This window comes from Trichechus manatus, unplaced genomic scaffold (genome assembly GCF_000243295.1).
Source record: "Trichechus manatus latirostris isolate Lorelei unplaced genomic scaffold, TriManLat1.0 scaffold00139, whole genome shotgun sequence".
NCBI classification, from domain to species: Eukaryota; Metazoa; Chordata; class Mammalia; order Sirenia; family Trichechidae; genus Trichechus; species Trichechus manatus.
In genome coordinates this window covers 6,986,116-7,004,107 of record NW_004444075.1, presented here as the reverse complement: position 1 = coordinate 7,004,107, position 17,992 = coordinate 6,986,116, and positions in this window count along the sequence as shown.

The following is a 17,992-nucleotide window of genomic DNA, read 5'->3' as shown; positions in this document are numbered from 1 at the left end:
GGAATAAAAGATGAAGTAAAACAGCTGGACAGAAGATTTCGAAGGGCAGCTCGAAAAGACAAAGTGAAGTATTATAATGAAATGAGCAAAGACCTGGAGTTAGAAAACCAGAAGGGTAGAACACGTTTGGCATTTCTCAAGCTGAAAGAACTGAAGAAAAAATCCAAGCCTCAAGCTGCGATATTGAAGGATTCTATGGGGAAAATATCGAACAACACAAGATGTATCAAAAGAAGATGGAAGGAATACACCAGTCATTGTACCAAAAAGACTTGATCGATGCTCAACCATTTCAGGAGGTAGCATATGATCAAGAACCAATGGCAAAGAAGGAAGTAGTCTAAGTTGCACTGAAGGCATTGGTGAAAAACAAGGCACTAGAAATTGGCAGAATATCAACTGAGATATTTCAGCAAATGGATGCAGCACTGGAGGTGCCCACGTGTCTATGCCAAGAAATTTGGAGGACAGCTGCCAGGAAAAGTGACTAGAAGAGGTCTTTATTTGTGCCATTCCAAAGAAAGATGATCCAGTGGAATGTGGAAATTATCTAACAATATCATTAATATCATACACAAATAAAATTATGCTGAAAATCATTCAAAAGCTGTTGTAGCAGTACATGGACAGGGAACTGCAGTTAATTCAAGAAGAGATCGTGAAACAATAGTTATCATTGCTGATATCAGATGGATCCTGGCTGAAAGCAGAGAATACCAGAAAGATATTTACCTGTGTTTTATTGACTATGTAAAGACATACAGCTGTGTGGATCATAACAAATTATGGATAACATTACAAAGAATGGGAATCCTAGAACACTTCATTGTGTTCATGTGGAACTGCACACTGACCAAGACTTAGTCCTTCGAACAGAACAAGGGGATATTCAGTGTTTTAAAGTCAAGAAATTTGTGTGTCAGCATTGTATCCTCTCACCATACTTTTTCAATCTGTATACTGATCAAACAATCTTAGAAGGTAGACTATATGAAGAAGAACACGGCATTAGGATTGGAGGAAGACCCATTAATAACTCACAATATGCAGATGACACAACCTTGCTTCCTGAAAGTGAAGAAGACTTGAAGTACTTACTTATGAATTTCAAACACTACAGCCTTCAGTATGGATTACACCTCAACATAAAGAAAACAAAAATCCTCACAACTGGGCCAATAAACAACATCATGATTAGTGGATAAAATAGTGAAGTTGTCAAGGACTTCATTTTACTTGGATCCATAATGAACGCCCACAAAAACAGCAGTCAAGAAATCAAACATCTTAGTGCATTGAGAAACTCTGCTGCAAAAGACCTCTTTAAAATTTTGGAAAGCAAAGATGTCACATTGAGGACAAAGGTCCCCCTGAACCAAGCCATGGTATTTTCCATAGCTTCATATGCATGTGAAAGTTGGACAGTGAATATGGAAGACCGAAGAAGAACTAACACCTTTAATTATGGTGTTGGTGAAGAATAATTAATATACCAGAAGACTGAACAAATCTGTCTTGGAAGAAGTATAGCCGGAATGCTCCTTGGAAGCAAGGATGGCAAGATTTCTTCTCATGCACTGTGGACATGTTATCAGGAGGGGCCAGTCTCTGGAGAAGGACATCATTTGTGGTAAATTAGAGGGTCAGTGAAAAAGAGGAAGACCTTCAATGAGATGAATTGACACAGTGTCTGCAACAACGGGCTAAAGCATAAAAATTACTGTGAGGCTGGTACAGGACCAGACTGTGTTTCATTCTGTTGTACATAGGGTAGCTATGAGTAGGAACCCACTTGAGGGCACCTGACAACAAAAACAACAATAGGGAAAACACTAAAATGTTAGAAAACAAAAACATTTATAATTAAAAAAAACATTAGAGTAGATAAGATTGAATAAAAATACTGAAACAGTAATAAAAGCATGTAACAATACTTAGTTTAGATGGGAACAATATAAAAAAGAGAAACCATTGATTTAAACACAATCATCTAATTGTATTAAATATAAATGGTGTAAACACATTAGTTAAAAAGAAGAAATACTAACGTAAACTCATTTTAAATACAAAGACAGAAATAGGTTAAAATTAAAGGATAAAAAAATTAAATACATCTAAAATCAAAGAAAATTGGAATAGTTTTATTAACCTAAGATGAAATAAATTTTGAGCATAGAATTTCATCAGTTTTCTATTAACTAATCTTCAAGTTCACTGATTCCTTTTACTACCAAGTTTACTGATTAGCCCATTGAAGGCTTTTCTTTATCTCTTTTACCATGTGATTTCTTGCATATCCATTTGCTTTTTTTCTTATAGTCTCCACTTCTCTGCTAAATGACTTTTCTGCTGTTTTACATCGTCTGCTTTTTCCACTAGAGCCTTAAACATGGTTTGGGGTACAGAACTTAGTTTTACCCAAAGTAAGGTGGCCTTTGTTCTTAGTTCTGGAGAAATAATCCTTGGATTAATTGGTATGCCTTGATCTGGGACTTCAAGCACACACCTGAGGATTTGTGCTGGTGAATGGAAGCTGGCCAGTCCAGAAAAAACTCACCTGGGAGGCCAATATCAGGTAGTGTCAGGAGACATAATTTAGCCTATCATTCGGGACTGGTCAATAAAAAGCCCAGAATTTGAAAGCTCAGAGAGCTTCCAGATCAGCAAAAAGAAGGTGACACACCCTCTTTGAGACATGGAAGCTCCACTTTGAGGACCCTCCCAGACCTTGCCCATGCATCTCTTCCTTATGACAATACTGATTTGTGTCCTTTTTCTATAATAAATCCATAATCATAAGTATGGTAGTCTCCATGAATTCTGTGAGTTGTTCCAGTGAATTATCAAACCTAAAGTAAAAGGTAGAACCAGCAGGTGAAAGGAGGATATCATGTGCTCTCTCAAACTTGCAGATAATGTCTGTCTTTTTGGTAATCTAAAGGACAATGTTCTTTTAACCAGTGAGATCTGCCTTAGCTCTAGGTGTCTAGGAGCAGAGAATGTGGGCATTGTGTGGGCAGCTGGTGTCAGAAATGATTGAGAAGTGGGAAGGTGGGGATTGGAACAATCTCCACATTTTGGGGTTGGATTAATGCTGATTCTTATCCATGAAGTTGTCCACAGACTTGGCAATCATATTCATTTTAAATTGCCTATCTGATAGTTGCAACATCATTATATTTGAATCAGTTTCTGATGATGACTGTCCGTTTCAGACTGTGCTTTTTCTCCTTTTTTGTATGCCTCACTTTTTTTTTTTTAACTCAGAAATGTTGACCAGAACAATTGATATTTATTTTTTTTATTTATTTACTTACTTTATGTTGGGAGATGAGCACATTTTTCTTTCTACTAGGCCTTCACTGGGGATTTTTGAGTTAATCTAGTCAAGCGTTGGGACAGGTAAATCAAAGGTGGAAAGGAGAAGTGTGCTGTCACAGTATAAGGAGAACAATTATGGTCACACAATGTATGTATAAATTTTTGTATGAGAAACTAACTTGAGTTGTAAACTTTCACTTAAAGTAAAAAACAATAAAATCAATCAATAAAGAAAGAGTTGGAATAGGCTTTAAGTTTGTTGCTGCTGTGTTTGCCCTTAGTGAACTAGAAGTTTAAAATTTCCTTATTTTTGTCTCCCTGGTAGTTGATGTTTCCTTTACCCTGTGTCTCAGAGAAGGTGTATCACTTGCAGGTCTGGCTCTATTCCACTGTGAGTTTAAGTCAGCACTTGTTAGTTTGTTAATAGGGGGTGAGGAGCAAGGGAGAGGTTGCATTCTCTGTTGATCTGATTAAGCCTCAGTCTTAGGCAAGCAGGCAATGTAATTGGTGATCTCAGAGGTAAGGCCTTCAAAAATATTTCTTTCCCTTCTCCAGATGAGATATGATACTGGTGGTGGTGGTGGGGAGGATGTCTTCTAGTTTATGAAGTTCTTTGTAGGTATAAGGCATAATTATTATCCATTTTCATTGTTTCTTTTTTTCTCTCTCTCTCTTTAGAGGTTCTATTCAAGATACTGATTTGAAGACCTGAATAACAGTATTTATTTATTTTTTCATGTACTAAGGCCTTATATAAATCCCACCTACACCTCTATTAAACACAGAAATGCTTTCATTCTCAAATAATATAAGTAAATTTTCTTCTTTCCTCAGAATAGTTTTTGTGGGATTGGAAATATTTATAATACATATGACACATACTGTGTTTTAAGAAAGGATCCCTGGTGGCTCAATGGTTAAGCACTCAGTTGCTAACTGAAAGTCAGTGGTTCAAACCCACCAGCTGTTCCGTGGGAGAAAGATGTGGCAGTCTGCTTCTGTAAAGATTTACAGCCTTGGAAACCCTATGGGGCAGTTCTACTCTGTCCTGTAGGGTCACTATGAGTCAGAATCTACTCCACGGCAATGGGTTTGGTTTTTGGGTGTCTTAGGAGTTTAAAGTGAATGTGCTCACATTAGCATCAAGCTTCTTTATTAACAGATGAATTGGCAAAGGGAAAAAACATTATATAATTGATAAAATCTGAAGCAAGAATAGTTAGTATTTTTATCTCTCCAGTGGAAATTAGGGCATCTATGTTATAGCTCTCAAACGGGTATAATTATGAAACTATATACACATACATAAATGTTTAAATAGCACACAAAATACTAATACAAGACTGCAAGATACAAATATCATGTTATATGTTTGCATGGGAGAGGATGCTAACTGTGTTTTAGATTTATGTCTTGCATGGGACAAGATTATGAGTACAAGAAGTTTATTTGGCAGGAACCAATAATAGGGAAGAGAAAAATGAGACAGAGATGGAAGACAGCTAATTCAAGGCATATTATCACATGTCACCACTGTGGGAAAACTGAGCTTAATTCTACTGGAGAACTATGTCCCTGGTTCTGAGGCATATGTATTCTACCTAATGCAACACAGCACCCATCATACAATAGCCTTTGGTTGAAAAGGTGTTGAAACCCTTCAAGGTTTCATCTTTAAATGGAATTCTTAGCTTTGCTTACGTAGTCCATTCCAATTAATCTTTTAGTTATGGATCTACCTTAGACCAGTAGGCATGTTGTTCTCACGGCAATGAAAAAGACACAAGAGAGAAAGTAAAAACACATAAGGGCTCTTAAAGCCCAGGCTGGACACATCACACTGACACTAAAGAAGAGTTTGCAATATAAATGGATGTAGTATTGGGCTCATTCAATACACCACACAATTTATGCTTACGTTTCTCTGAAAAGCTATTTGATCCACCTTTTTCAAAGGATTTTCTAATTGAGAAAATAAAAAAAAGACTGGTTGTAAGGACACCTCTAGTTCATGTGTTATTTACGTATATAATGTTTTTAAAAAATTACTCTGACTTAAAATTAATTAGTAGTTTGACCTATTTAGCACTTACTAAATGCAATGGATTCAAACAAACCAATGATCAGGAACATGGCAGACTACCTCTTTCCATTTCCCTTATTCATTCTTCTGCCCTCATTCTAGGCCAAAGTCCAAAGTCAAGATGAAAAATACAATCTCCCATAATAAGGCAAAGATAATTATGTGGATACAAATAGAGCTAAAGAATTTGGGGTGAACCTTCACTTAACCACACTAGTTGACTATTTTTTCATTAATCTCTCATATACTTTTTTTGAGTCCAGAGGAGAAAAGCTAATGTGAAAAACCTTCACCTATATTGTTTTGCACACCTTCCCTCAAGATTTTACATGAGCTACATATAAGATTAACGTCTTTGCTCTTGAGAGATAAAAGATGGTACAGGCCACACCCCAGGAAACTCCCTTTACATTGAAGCAGGGATGTGACCTTAGTAAGGGTGTTACAATCCCACCCTAATCCTCCTTAACATAAAATTACAATCACAACATGGAAGACAACCACACGATACTGGGAATCATGACCCAGCCAAGTTGATAAACACATTTTTGGGGGGACACAATTCAATCCATGACAGTAAATATAAAATTAGCAAAGTTGGTATAATTCTTCTTAAAAGTACCTAAATTTACAAGAAGTAAATAAAAAGAATACTAGAGTCATTAGCCTTTAACTAGGATGTTTGCTTTTAGATTAATGTGTTTTTTAAAAGGCAACAAGAATTGACTCAGAAGAAGAACCCAAGGTTAGGTAATGAGAAGAAATTCATGTTCAATGGGCAGCAATTATGTTAGTTTACATAAGTTGAATGTTCTGTCTTGTTCTGTTCACTTTCTATACATCGCTTTGGTGGATAGATGAGATTGATAGTAGTTTATTAGTCACATATACTCACAGCCCAGGGAAGATGTACACAGCATACCATGCAGGATCACACACGGGTTGCACTCAGGAAGAAGTGAAGCAGCAGGGGCTGTGGAAGGAAGGTTTTGCAGTAACAAGAGAGTAGGTTGCTCCCTTGTACCCACAGGAAGATGTGATTGCCTTTTTTAAATAATCCCATAGGCTGACAGGGAAGTAAAATTTAATAGGTCGAGTACCAGTGAAATTCAGCTATTTGGGCTGATAGAGGAACTAACCAGGTGGGGAGCCTTTTCTACTGAGTTGGGGGCATATCTGGTGAGAGCAGGGAAACTGACGAATAGGTCTTTGGGACCCTGGGCCCCATAAGCCTCAAAAATATCAACACAGCACATGAAATGTTAGGTCTTAACAATACACGAGTTCAAACTAAAATTAAAATAAATTTAGTTACATGTGCTTTTACAAACAAAATAATAGAAATAGAAATATTTAGAAACATTTTAATACATAGGCACAATAATGCCTTTCCTTTGTATTTTGTATGTTATTTGAAAAGTATCTTTATTTTGGAGTTTTTCCATACTTTTTCAAGTACAAGTGTCATGGATTGAGTTATATCCCCCTAAAATTGCGTGTATCAGTTTAGCTGGACCATGATTCCCAGTATTGTGTAGTTGTCCTCCATGTTGTGATTGTAATTTTATGTTAAAGAGGATTAGGGTGGGATTGTAGCACTCCTACTAAGGTCACATCCCTGCTTCAATGTAAAGAGAGTTTCCCCGGGGTCTGGCCTGCACCACTTTTTATCTTACAAGAGATAAAGGAAAGGGAAGCAAGCAGAGAGTTGGGGACCTCATACCACAAAGAAAGCAGCACCAGAAGCAGAGCATGTCCTTTGGACCTGGGGTCGCTGTGCCTGAGAAGCTTCTCCACCAGGGGAAGATTGATGAGAAGGATCTTCCTCCAGAGACGACAGGGAGAGAAAGCCTTCCCCTGGAGCTGATGCCCTGAATTTGGACTTGTAGCCTACTAGACTATGAGAGAATAAATTTCTTAAAGCCATACACTTGTGGTATTTTTGTTACAGCAGCACTAGGTAACTAAGACATAATGTATTCTTCACAAGATTATTTACGAATAATCAAAAAGTCATTTGAAATCATCAGCAAGTAGCATCTTCATTAACTAGTGGAAAATTAACAAAAGAGGATAATTTCAACATATTGAGTTGGTACTAAAAAAGCAAATTTGAGAAATACACATATAAATAGAAATATGAACATAAATTAATAAATATCAGCAAAAATGCTAATAAACTGAAGGCAACATTTAGGCTAAGATCTCATTGTAAGAGGTGACTTTGAAATTAAAATAAGAGAATGTGAGTCATTTTAGATATTTTAAATTTATTATTGCACTTAAGGAAAGAACAAAGTCTGTTTTAATAATGACATTCAAGAAGAAAATTAAAAGGTATTTCTAAATTTTATTCAAATTCATTTACGCCATCGTGTTTTTATCAACAAAATATTACCCACATTGACAGCCAATCTGGAATAATTAGGCATACTTTCAACACTTAATTCAACAAATATTTTCCCCTATTATATTTTCAGCAATTGCTGAAAATGCACTTGCTTGTATAAATACAGAACAGAAAAGATCTGCACTTACATAAGTGGGATCTAAATATTTCTAGTCAACTCTGATATTTCTTTCAAAAATGATTTACTGTGTACCTACTATATACTCAATTTATCTATTTTGAGAATGTCATGAAGTACAAAAAGTTACTGAGAAACTGTACAATACAGAAGAAAATTATTTTCTGTTACAAAAAAGTGGAACTGATTGCATCATCCTCAAATGAAGAAGACGTGTCTTCATCATAAGTACACAGAAAATAATACCTTATGTAGAGTGACAGCGAAAAATTACAAACCACCACGGCACATTATAGCAGTGTATCTTCAATGTAAAGGCCAGAGAATGGTTAATTATTTTGTTGGGACTCCCCTTAAAGATTTAGAGGAGGAAGATAAATATTATTTAGTGTCATACTGTTACATTATTTGATGGCACATCATTATATAATTGACACTGCGGTTTTCGGCAGAAATCATCTATCATTGTCATACCCAGCCCTGATCAATATGCTTATTTTTTATTACTTAGATGCTAATTTACATTATTTCCCAATTTCCCCTAAGTAAGCATTTAAAATCCTGGACAAAACCTACAAGGGTAATTAATTTTTAAACTATTTGAACAGCATCTATAATTTAGAACAAGTTAGTTGCAGCAGCAGCAAAGCTTGCCTCTAGGGACTAGGCTCCAAAATGACCCCATAGGGCATCAAATTAATCTCTCAAAGATCTGAGCTCAAACGAAGTTGCCCTTAACTTTCAATGTGTGAACGATTAGGTACATCCATAATTGTCAATATGGCACCTTTCAAGAGACACAGGAATCTCTGGGCAGAGAGCCAGTAAACCTTATGTTCAGTTACATGCGGCCAGCTGGACACCTGACAGGTGCACTGCATAGGATGACTGCCCTCATCCACACCCTTTAATCCTCAGGTGACTTTGTCATTCTGAGATGCTTCATTGGCAAACAGGTCATGACAGAGATTATTATTATTTTATTATTATTATTGTACTTTAGATGAAGGTTTACAGAACAAACCAATTTGTCATTTAACAATTAGTACACATATTGTTTTGTGACATTGGTTACCAATCCCACGACATGTCAGCACTCTCCCGTTCTCAACCTTTCCAGCTTTCCTGTCTGCTCTTGCCTTCCAGTCCTTGCCCCTGGGCTGGTGTGCCTCATTTAGCCATGTTTTGTTTTATGGGCCTGCCTAAACTTTGGCTGAAGGGTGAACCTCAGGAGTGACTTCATTACTGAGCCAAAAGAGTGTCCGGGGGCCACACTCTCAGAGTTTCTCCAGTTTTTGTCAGATCAGTAAGTCTGGTCTTTTTTTGTGAGTTAGAGTTTTGTTCTACATTCTTCAACAGCTCTGTCCAGGACCCTCCATTGTGATCGCTGTCAGAGCAGTCAGTGGTGGCAGCTGAGAACCATCTCATTGTGCTGGATTCAGTCTGGTGGAGGCTGTGGTAGCTGTGATCCTTTGGACTAATCTTTCCCACGTGTTTGGTTTTCTTCATTCGCCTTTGCTCCAGGGGTGAGACCAGTAAAGTATCTTAGATGGTCGCTCACACATGACAGAGATTATTAAAGTATTACATGTATAGATTATAGCAATGAGGGCACCGGGAGCACCCAAAAGATAATATTCTAAAACAAACAAAAAACTGCAGACAATTCTGCAGACTTCGTGTACATACTCACTTACTGGAGCAGGCCGCTCCCTGATTATCTTTATTAAGCAATATCATTAATTTCACATGTAGGTAAAATTTTGCTGGAGATAATTCAAACATGGTTGCAGCAGTACATTGACAGAAAACTGCCAGAAATTCAAGCTGGATTCAGAAGAGGGCGTGGAATGAGGGATATTGTTAATGTCAGATGGATTTTGGCTGAATGCAAGAATACTGGAAAGATATTTACCTGTCTTTTATTGATTACACAATGACTTCTGACTGTGTGGATCATAATAAATTATGGGTAACATTGCAAAGAATGGGAATTCCAAAATATTTAATTGTGCTCATGAGAAACCTGTACATAGTCCAAGAAGCAGTCATTCGAACAGAACAAGGGGATACTGCATCGTTTAAAAGTAGGAAAGGTGTGTGTCAGGGTTGTATTCTTTCACCACACTTATTCAGTCTGTATGCTAGGCAAGTAATTCGAAAGCTGGACCACATGAAGAAGAACACAGCATCAGGATTTGAGGAAAACTTATTATCAACCTGTGATATGCAGATGACACAACCTTCCTTGCTGAAACTGAAGAGGACTTGAAGCACTTACTGATGGAGATCAAAGACCACAGCCTTCAGTATGGATTACACCTCAACATAAAGAAAACAAAAATCCTCACAACTGGACCAATAAGCAACATCATGATAAGCAGAAAAAAATATTGAAGTTGTCAAGCATTTCATTTTACTTGGATCCGCAATCAATGCCCATGGAAGCAGCAGTCAAGAAATCAAAGGACATACTGCATTTGGGCAAATCTGCTGGAAAAGATCTCTTTAAAGTGTTAAAAAGCAAACTGTGACTTTGAGGACTAAAGTGCCCCTGACCCAAGCCATGGTGTTTTCAATTGCCTCATATGCATGTGAAAGCTGGACAATGAATAAGGAAGACTGAAGAAGAACTGATGCCTTTAACTTAAGGTGTAGAGAATTCTACTGATGTGGACTTCTTGCTGGGTAAAGGCTACCAGTTAGAATATACCTGTTCCTAACAGTTTCCTTAAAATTTTAGACCTGAAAAAAATAAACTAGTTTGCTGGCCATACTTTCTACATAGGCCATCATTAAGTCCAGAGTAGTTTTACTGAGGAAAGATACACAAGTGATTAGATAAAGCCCCATTCAGAGGACACTGTTACTTTCAAGTCATATACCTCCTGGGCCTCTAAAGGCAATAGGATTACATAAAATTGTTGCAAGAAAAGTGGTCTGATTTGTATTCATTCAATAGGAGAATTCATTTTAAGCTCTAGCTATAATTAAAATATATGTTCCCTTTATGAGGAGTATAAAAAAGATTGGCAATATATTCTCTTGGCGAGGTTGTGGGAAGACACACATTGGTCGTGGAAATATATATTGGTACAACATGTATGAAAAGGAATTTGGTGATATCTAACAAAAATGTCTACTGATTTGTCCCTTCAATGAAAAATACCTCCTTTAGGCGTCTTTTCCAAAGATTCCCTGGCAAACTTTGGAATAGCATATAGGGTTGCTTTGAGTCGGAATGGACTGGACGGTAACAGGTATTTATTGTTTTCTGATTTGTCAAAACAAAAGACAGAGAAGATATCAGAATGTCCATCTGCAGGGACTGGTTGAATCTATGATGCATTCATGCAGTACATTTTTCTGAAAAGAGTGAGAAAGATCTTTCTACACAGCTATAGATTAACCTCTAGAAAATATTGAAAACCTGAAGAACAATGTAATTACTACGGTGCCTTTTATTAATGAAAGCCAGTTAAAAAAGAATGTTAAATATATATGTGTGTGTATATATATGTTTATATCTTACAAATAGAAGTAGAAGCAAAAAAATATATAGTATCTATAAAGAAAAAGAAATTTAGACCAAAAGCAATGGAAACTGCACTTCTTGTTTTACAGGCTAGAATTTAGAGCCTTCTAATTGATTGCTTTTCAGAAACCCTGGTGGCATACTGGTTAAGAGCTACTGTGGCTAACCAAAAGGTCAGCAGTTCAAATCCACCAGGCTTTCGTTGGAAACCCTATGAGGCAATTCTACTCTGTCCTATAGGGTCCTTATGAGTTGGAATGGACTCCAGGGCAACAGGATTTTTTAAATTGTTTTCCAGCCCTGATGGTGCAGTGGTTAAGAGCTTGCCTACTAACTAAAAGGTCGGCAGTTCGAATCCACCAGCCACTCCTTGGAAACCCTACGGGGCAGTTCTACTCTGTCCTATGGGGTTGCTATGAGTCAGAATCGACACAACAGCAATGGGATTCTTTGTGGATTAATTGTTTTGCATAATTATAAAATAAAATTAAGTAAAAATTAATAAAATACTTCCTAGAAATTAAGAACAAAATAAAACCAAACTAAATTATTTATCAAATTGATGGCTTAAACTCACAGGAAGAATTGTTTAGAACAACCTTAAAACACACTGATCTGACTATGCATCTTTATCTGGATATACCAAGTTTTAAAAGAACTGAAAAGAAATCTCAAGCCATGTTTAGGACCATATTGATAGTAATAATATTGGTAATAATATTTATATGTAGATAGATGGATAGACAGATAAAATGCCTTTAAGAAATGAGATTTTCAGAGTAAGAGCAAAGTGTTAAAAATAGAAAGGCAAAAAATTTTGATAAAATCCTGTATTTTTAAATTTTAATTGCAACTAGAATATGGACTCTCAGTGTGCATTTTTTTTCTTTTCCAAATATATATATGACATATATATATATATATACATATATATATATATATATTTTCTAGCTGTTAATCATAAAAGGCCTAGAAGCAATGGTAAACTCAAATTATGAAGAGCCCAAATTGTGGTCTCTAAATACTATTTCTTACTAAAATAAACCAGGACTTCTGGGAGAAATGGCAGAGTCCAGTCTATGATAAAAGAGCCCTGGTGGCTCAATGGTTAAGCACTTGGCTACTAATGGAAAGGCTGGCAGTTCGAACCCACCAGTGGCTCCATGGGAGAAAAGACCTGGCAATTTGCTTCCCTAAAAATTACAATCTAGGAAACCCTATCGGGCAGTGCTACTGTGTCACATAGCATCTCTATGAATCAAAATCGACTAGAGGGAACACAGCAACAGTTTATGATAAGAATTATATAATTCCTAGAATGATTTTCTGCATCAAAAAGCAAAACAAACTGTAAAAGATTATTAGAGTTCTGTTGGAAGGTCAGAGGATCTGGAGGGTCCAAACGGTGAACGCAGTTGGCTGCTAACAGAAAAATTGGCTGTTCGAGTCCACCAAGAGGTATCTCTGAAAAAGATATGGTGATCTACTTCCAAAAACTCAGCCACTGAAAACCTTACAGAGCACAGTTCTTCTCTGACGCTCATGGGGTCACTTTCAACTGATGTGTCTGGAAATTCACATGGGTCAAAATGAAGTTGCTTCCACCAGTGGAATACAGTAAGACTTAAAGATCATAAAATATGATGACTGTAGTGATTGCGTCTATCATGAAACTAGGAAGAGTACGTACAGAGTTTTGTTATAACAAAGCTTTTTTTTTTTTTTTCCCTGTTTGTGTCTGCTGTATGTTACATATAACTATTGAAGGAACAATGCATCTGTGTAAATGAGCTCTCTGCTTTGTGGTGAGAGAAGCTGAGTCCTGAGGACGTATCTTAACCATTCCTACATGTGGACAGTAGTGACACTCCACATTTCACAGTACAGTGTTAGCCGACAGATTTGCTATAATTTCAGCATGAAGTACTCAGATTTTCTCGAAAGAATGTACTTAAAGTGCTTCTTAAGAAAAGTTTTAAATGATTTGGGTTTATTTTAGAACAAAATCTAATCCTTTTAGTGGATAACACTGAAGCAGACTTCATTCTTGAAAATTCAATTAATCCCTAAATACTGTCACACCTTGTATATATATATATATGTATATATATATACACACACACACACACAAACTCGTTGCCGTTCAGTTGAATTCCAACTCATAGCGACCCTATAGGATGCTGTAGAACTGCCCCATAGAGTTTCCAAGGCTGTAATCTTTATGGAAGCAGACTGTCACATCTTTTTCCCTCAGAGCTGCACGTGAGTTCGAACTGCTGACCTTTCAGTTAGCAGCCGAGGGCTTACTCCCTGCACCACAAAGACTCCTTTTTGTAAATAGAGTAGTGACTAAAAGAACAAGAAGGAGTCCCTGGGTGGCCCAAATGATTAAGCACTCAACTATTAACTGGAAGATTGGCAGTTCAAACCCACCCAGAGGCTCTTTGGAAGACAGGCCTAGAGATCTGCTTCTGAAAGATCACAGCCTTAAAAATCCTATAGAGGAGTTTTACTCTGAATACATGGATTGCCATTAGTGGGAGCTGACTCAGTGACACCTAACAACAACAAAAGAGGAAACTTTTCACTTTCTTCCCTTCATCGTCTGACACTCACAGACACTGGAGACTCTTACAACTAAGTTGAAAAAGGGTTTCCCAAGCTAAGTTTAGTAATAGACTCGAGAAGGAGTTCAATTATTTTGCAAAAGAAAATAGGAGAACTTTATTACTTTCTGCTAAATTTCCCTTTTACAAAAATGAATTAAAAATGGGTAAATAAATACATGAATTTGGAATCTATAGGACCAGTCACTTGGCACATTCATTTTTTTTTACTAATATTAATTTTCTTCTTGATAATTTTCTGACATAATTTAAAAAACAAAAAAGTGGAAAACCAGAAAAATAACTTTAAAAACAAGCTGAAGAATTATTATAAAATATATATACCTATATAAAGATTATATGTTTAAAATAATATTAACTTGTTAGGCAGAACTTTTTAAATAATCTTCAAAAGCTGTTGAAACTTTTTAGTATATGTATTGTTAGCAAGTTCGAAAAATATTTTATAGAGATAAATTTTTGGTATATATGTAAAGTCAGTAAATTTGTGAAATAGGACATTTAAAAAACTCATCATTTAGTAAATTATTTTTAAGTAATTTGCTGGATTTTTTCTCAGTGAATTGACATACAGCCCTGGGTGCATTTCCTGACAAGGAGAAGTCACAGCAACAGGGTCTACTATGATTTTCCTCACTACTGTAAAACTGAGGTTTTGAACAGTATAGGTGCTCAAGATACAGTTGATACCTTAATAAGTAAATATTTAATATGACAAAAGAAAGAGTATTTAATTGGATCACCTTTTATGCTTGAAAATAAATGTAAGTATTTCAGCAAAGGTGACAATAAGCTTCAAATCAAATGCCAGATATAAAAGAAGCAGCTATAGCAACCTGAGGAGATACTGACAGAAGCATTTGAAACCTTCGTTTTTTTTTTCCTTAGAGTAGACACTCTGAGTTGCTTCAGTATCATTTGAATTGTAAAATGTACCTTTGACATATTATTAATCAGATTCTAAGAAAAATAAAAGAGAAAGATCTTTTCTCTTACATGTACAGCTGCTCAATATTTGAAGATATTAATTATTTTGTTCCTCAGGCTTTTACAAGCTAAATATTCTGAGTTCCCTCAAGTGTTTCATATATTACACTTCCACTTGCCTCCATCTCCTCATGTTATTCTCTATTCCTCTAAAAATGTGACTGGCTGAACTGGAAAGTCCCAAGTATATTCTGACCAGTATGTATGGTATATCACTTCTATACTTAGCTTTGTTTCTTTTAATACATTCTGATGTTTTATTTACTTGTTTATTGAGACCTACCCCTCCATCCTCTTAATAGAACCTTGTGACTTACACTGAATTTGTGACCAACTGACTTCTCTATATGTTTTCACTAGAGTTGTTCTCAAAGATGCACAATTTTGTATTTATGCAAAATAATTTAATTAAATTTAGCAATTTGCATTTATTCCTAAAAATGTATTTATTTAATAGATATCTACTGAATACAATACCTACTATATTACCAAGACAATGTTAGGCACTGTAGAGGCAGATACAAAGAAATTGACACACTACTTGCCTGTTTATTGCTTACATTCCAGTGGGTAAGGCAGAGAAAAAGACAAAAAAAGCAAGGAAGGAAGGGAAGGAGGGAGGAAGGAAGAAATAGAATAAAAAATGTTGAGAAATAAGCGAACAATACTCTGAGAGAAATGTAAATGATGAGGCAACCAATTTAAATATGTTGGTTAGGAAAGCTTAGAAGGAGGCAATATTTAGTATAAAATTTAAAATATGACATGAATCTGCTTTTGAGTTTGTGGCATAATAAGAATGCCCATGAATTCATTGACATTTTCTTGTCAAAAAGTAGGGTATGTTTGCATGTTTTGAATCTCAAGGATTTCTGTGACTGCTTTGACCAATATGGCAGAAGCGACTTTCCGGGCACCAGCTTTAAGTGTGTACCTTCCTATTTCAATCTCTTGAAACACTCTTAGAGCCTGTCTCAGTCATCTAGTGCTGCTCTAACAGAAGTACCACAAGTGGATGGTTTTAACAAAGAGAAATTTATTCTCTCACAGTCCAGTAGGCTACAAGTCCAAATTCAGGGCATCAGCTCCAGGGGAACGCTTTCTCTGTTGGCTCTGGAGGAAAGTCCATGTCATCAGTCTTCCTTTGGTCTGGGAGCTTCTCTGCTCAGGAACCTCAGGTACAAAGGACGTGCTCTGCTCCCAGCACTGCTCTCTTGGTGGTATGAGGTTCCCAAGTGTCTCTGTTCGCTTCTCTCTTTTATATCTCAAAAGAAATTGCATTAAGACACTAATCTTGTCAACCTCATCAGTATAACCTCATTACAGATAGAATTTAGAACATATAAGGAGATCACATATAATCTCATCATAGTGATACAGTTTACAACACGTAAGGAAATCACATCAGATAACACAATCATACAATACTGGGAATCATGACCTAGCCAAGTTGCTACACACATTTTTTGGGGGACGCAATTCAATCCATGACAGAGCCTGAGATGTTATGTCCAAATATCCTGCTCATGGAAAGCCCTTGAGCTTCCAGGAAGAGGGAGAATCGCCCTGCAGAGGCCAGTCTTACGACTTTGCCATTAAGATACCAGGTTTGTGAATGCAGTCATCTTGAACCTGCTAGACCAAATCAGCCATTAGACGTATGACATTGAGCAACTCCATTCCATACTATGTGCAACAGAAGAATTGACCAGCTAAGTACTGCCTGAAATTCTCATCCACACAATCATGAGATACAATAAAATGATTGTTGTTTTAAGCCACTAATTTTGGGGGTAATTTTTTTCACAATTATAGGTACCTGAAACAGAAGTGGAAGGTGGATTTTAACCTAGGAAGAATTGACATGTACCAAAATCTTTAAGTGACAAAGCGTTTGGGATTCTGAAAAGCTCATGGACCCTTATCTAGGGGTGAAAGATGAGATGGAAGGATAGCCATGGAGTAGATAATATAGGGCCTTAATGGTCAGGGTAAATTGGAATTTATTCTAAATGCTATGTCAAATGATTAAATGTTATTTATGTATCTAATAGCTAAACACAGAATGAGTTGGAGCAAACAAAAGCGATTGTACTCAGACACTTAGGAGGCTGTCATAGTAGTTCAGTAAAAAGTTAGGGGTAGTGTGGATATGGTGATGGCAGAGAAAATGAAAGGACATATATGTATTTGAGATACATTCAGAGATTAAATCAACAGAATTTGCATTCACTCACAGACTGCATGTGGGAGATGGTAGGGAGGAAAAGAATCAGTGATAGCACTCATCAGGTGATGTCATTTATTAGGGGGTAAAATTATAGAAAGAAAACAAATTCGAGGAAGGGAGATCAAAGATAAAAATCTACATAAATCTAATCCCCAAAATGTGAGGCTTAATCAAATCTTCACTTTCCCATTTCTCCATCATCTTTGACACCAGCCCCCCAAGTGGCAGTTTCTCTCTCTGACCCTAGCCACCCAGATCTAGGTTAGATCTCCTAAGTTAAAAGGACACTGTCCTTCAGACTGCCAAATAGGCAGACACCAGCCTCAAACTTGAGAGTCCACAAGACAGCTTTGCTTCTGACCTACTGACTACAAATTTGAGGTTTTCCTACTATACCTTCAGGATGTCAGCTGCAAGCTCAGAGGCCTTTCTTGGGCTTCCTCACTTTCACCTGCTGGCTCCCACTACTCCTTTGGGTTCAATAATTCACTAGAATGACTCACACAACTCACAGAAAATGCTGTATTTATGAAGAGAGATTTATTATAGCAAGAGAATGCAAATCAAGATCAGCATAAAGAAGAGATTCATGGCAAAGGTGCAGGAGGCTTTCCAATGCAAAGTTTCTATGTCCCAAAAAGGGTGCACTACTCTCCCACATTTATAGCTGTCTTTCACCAA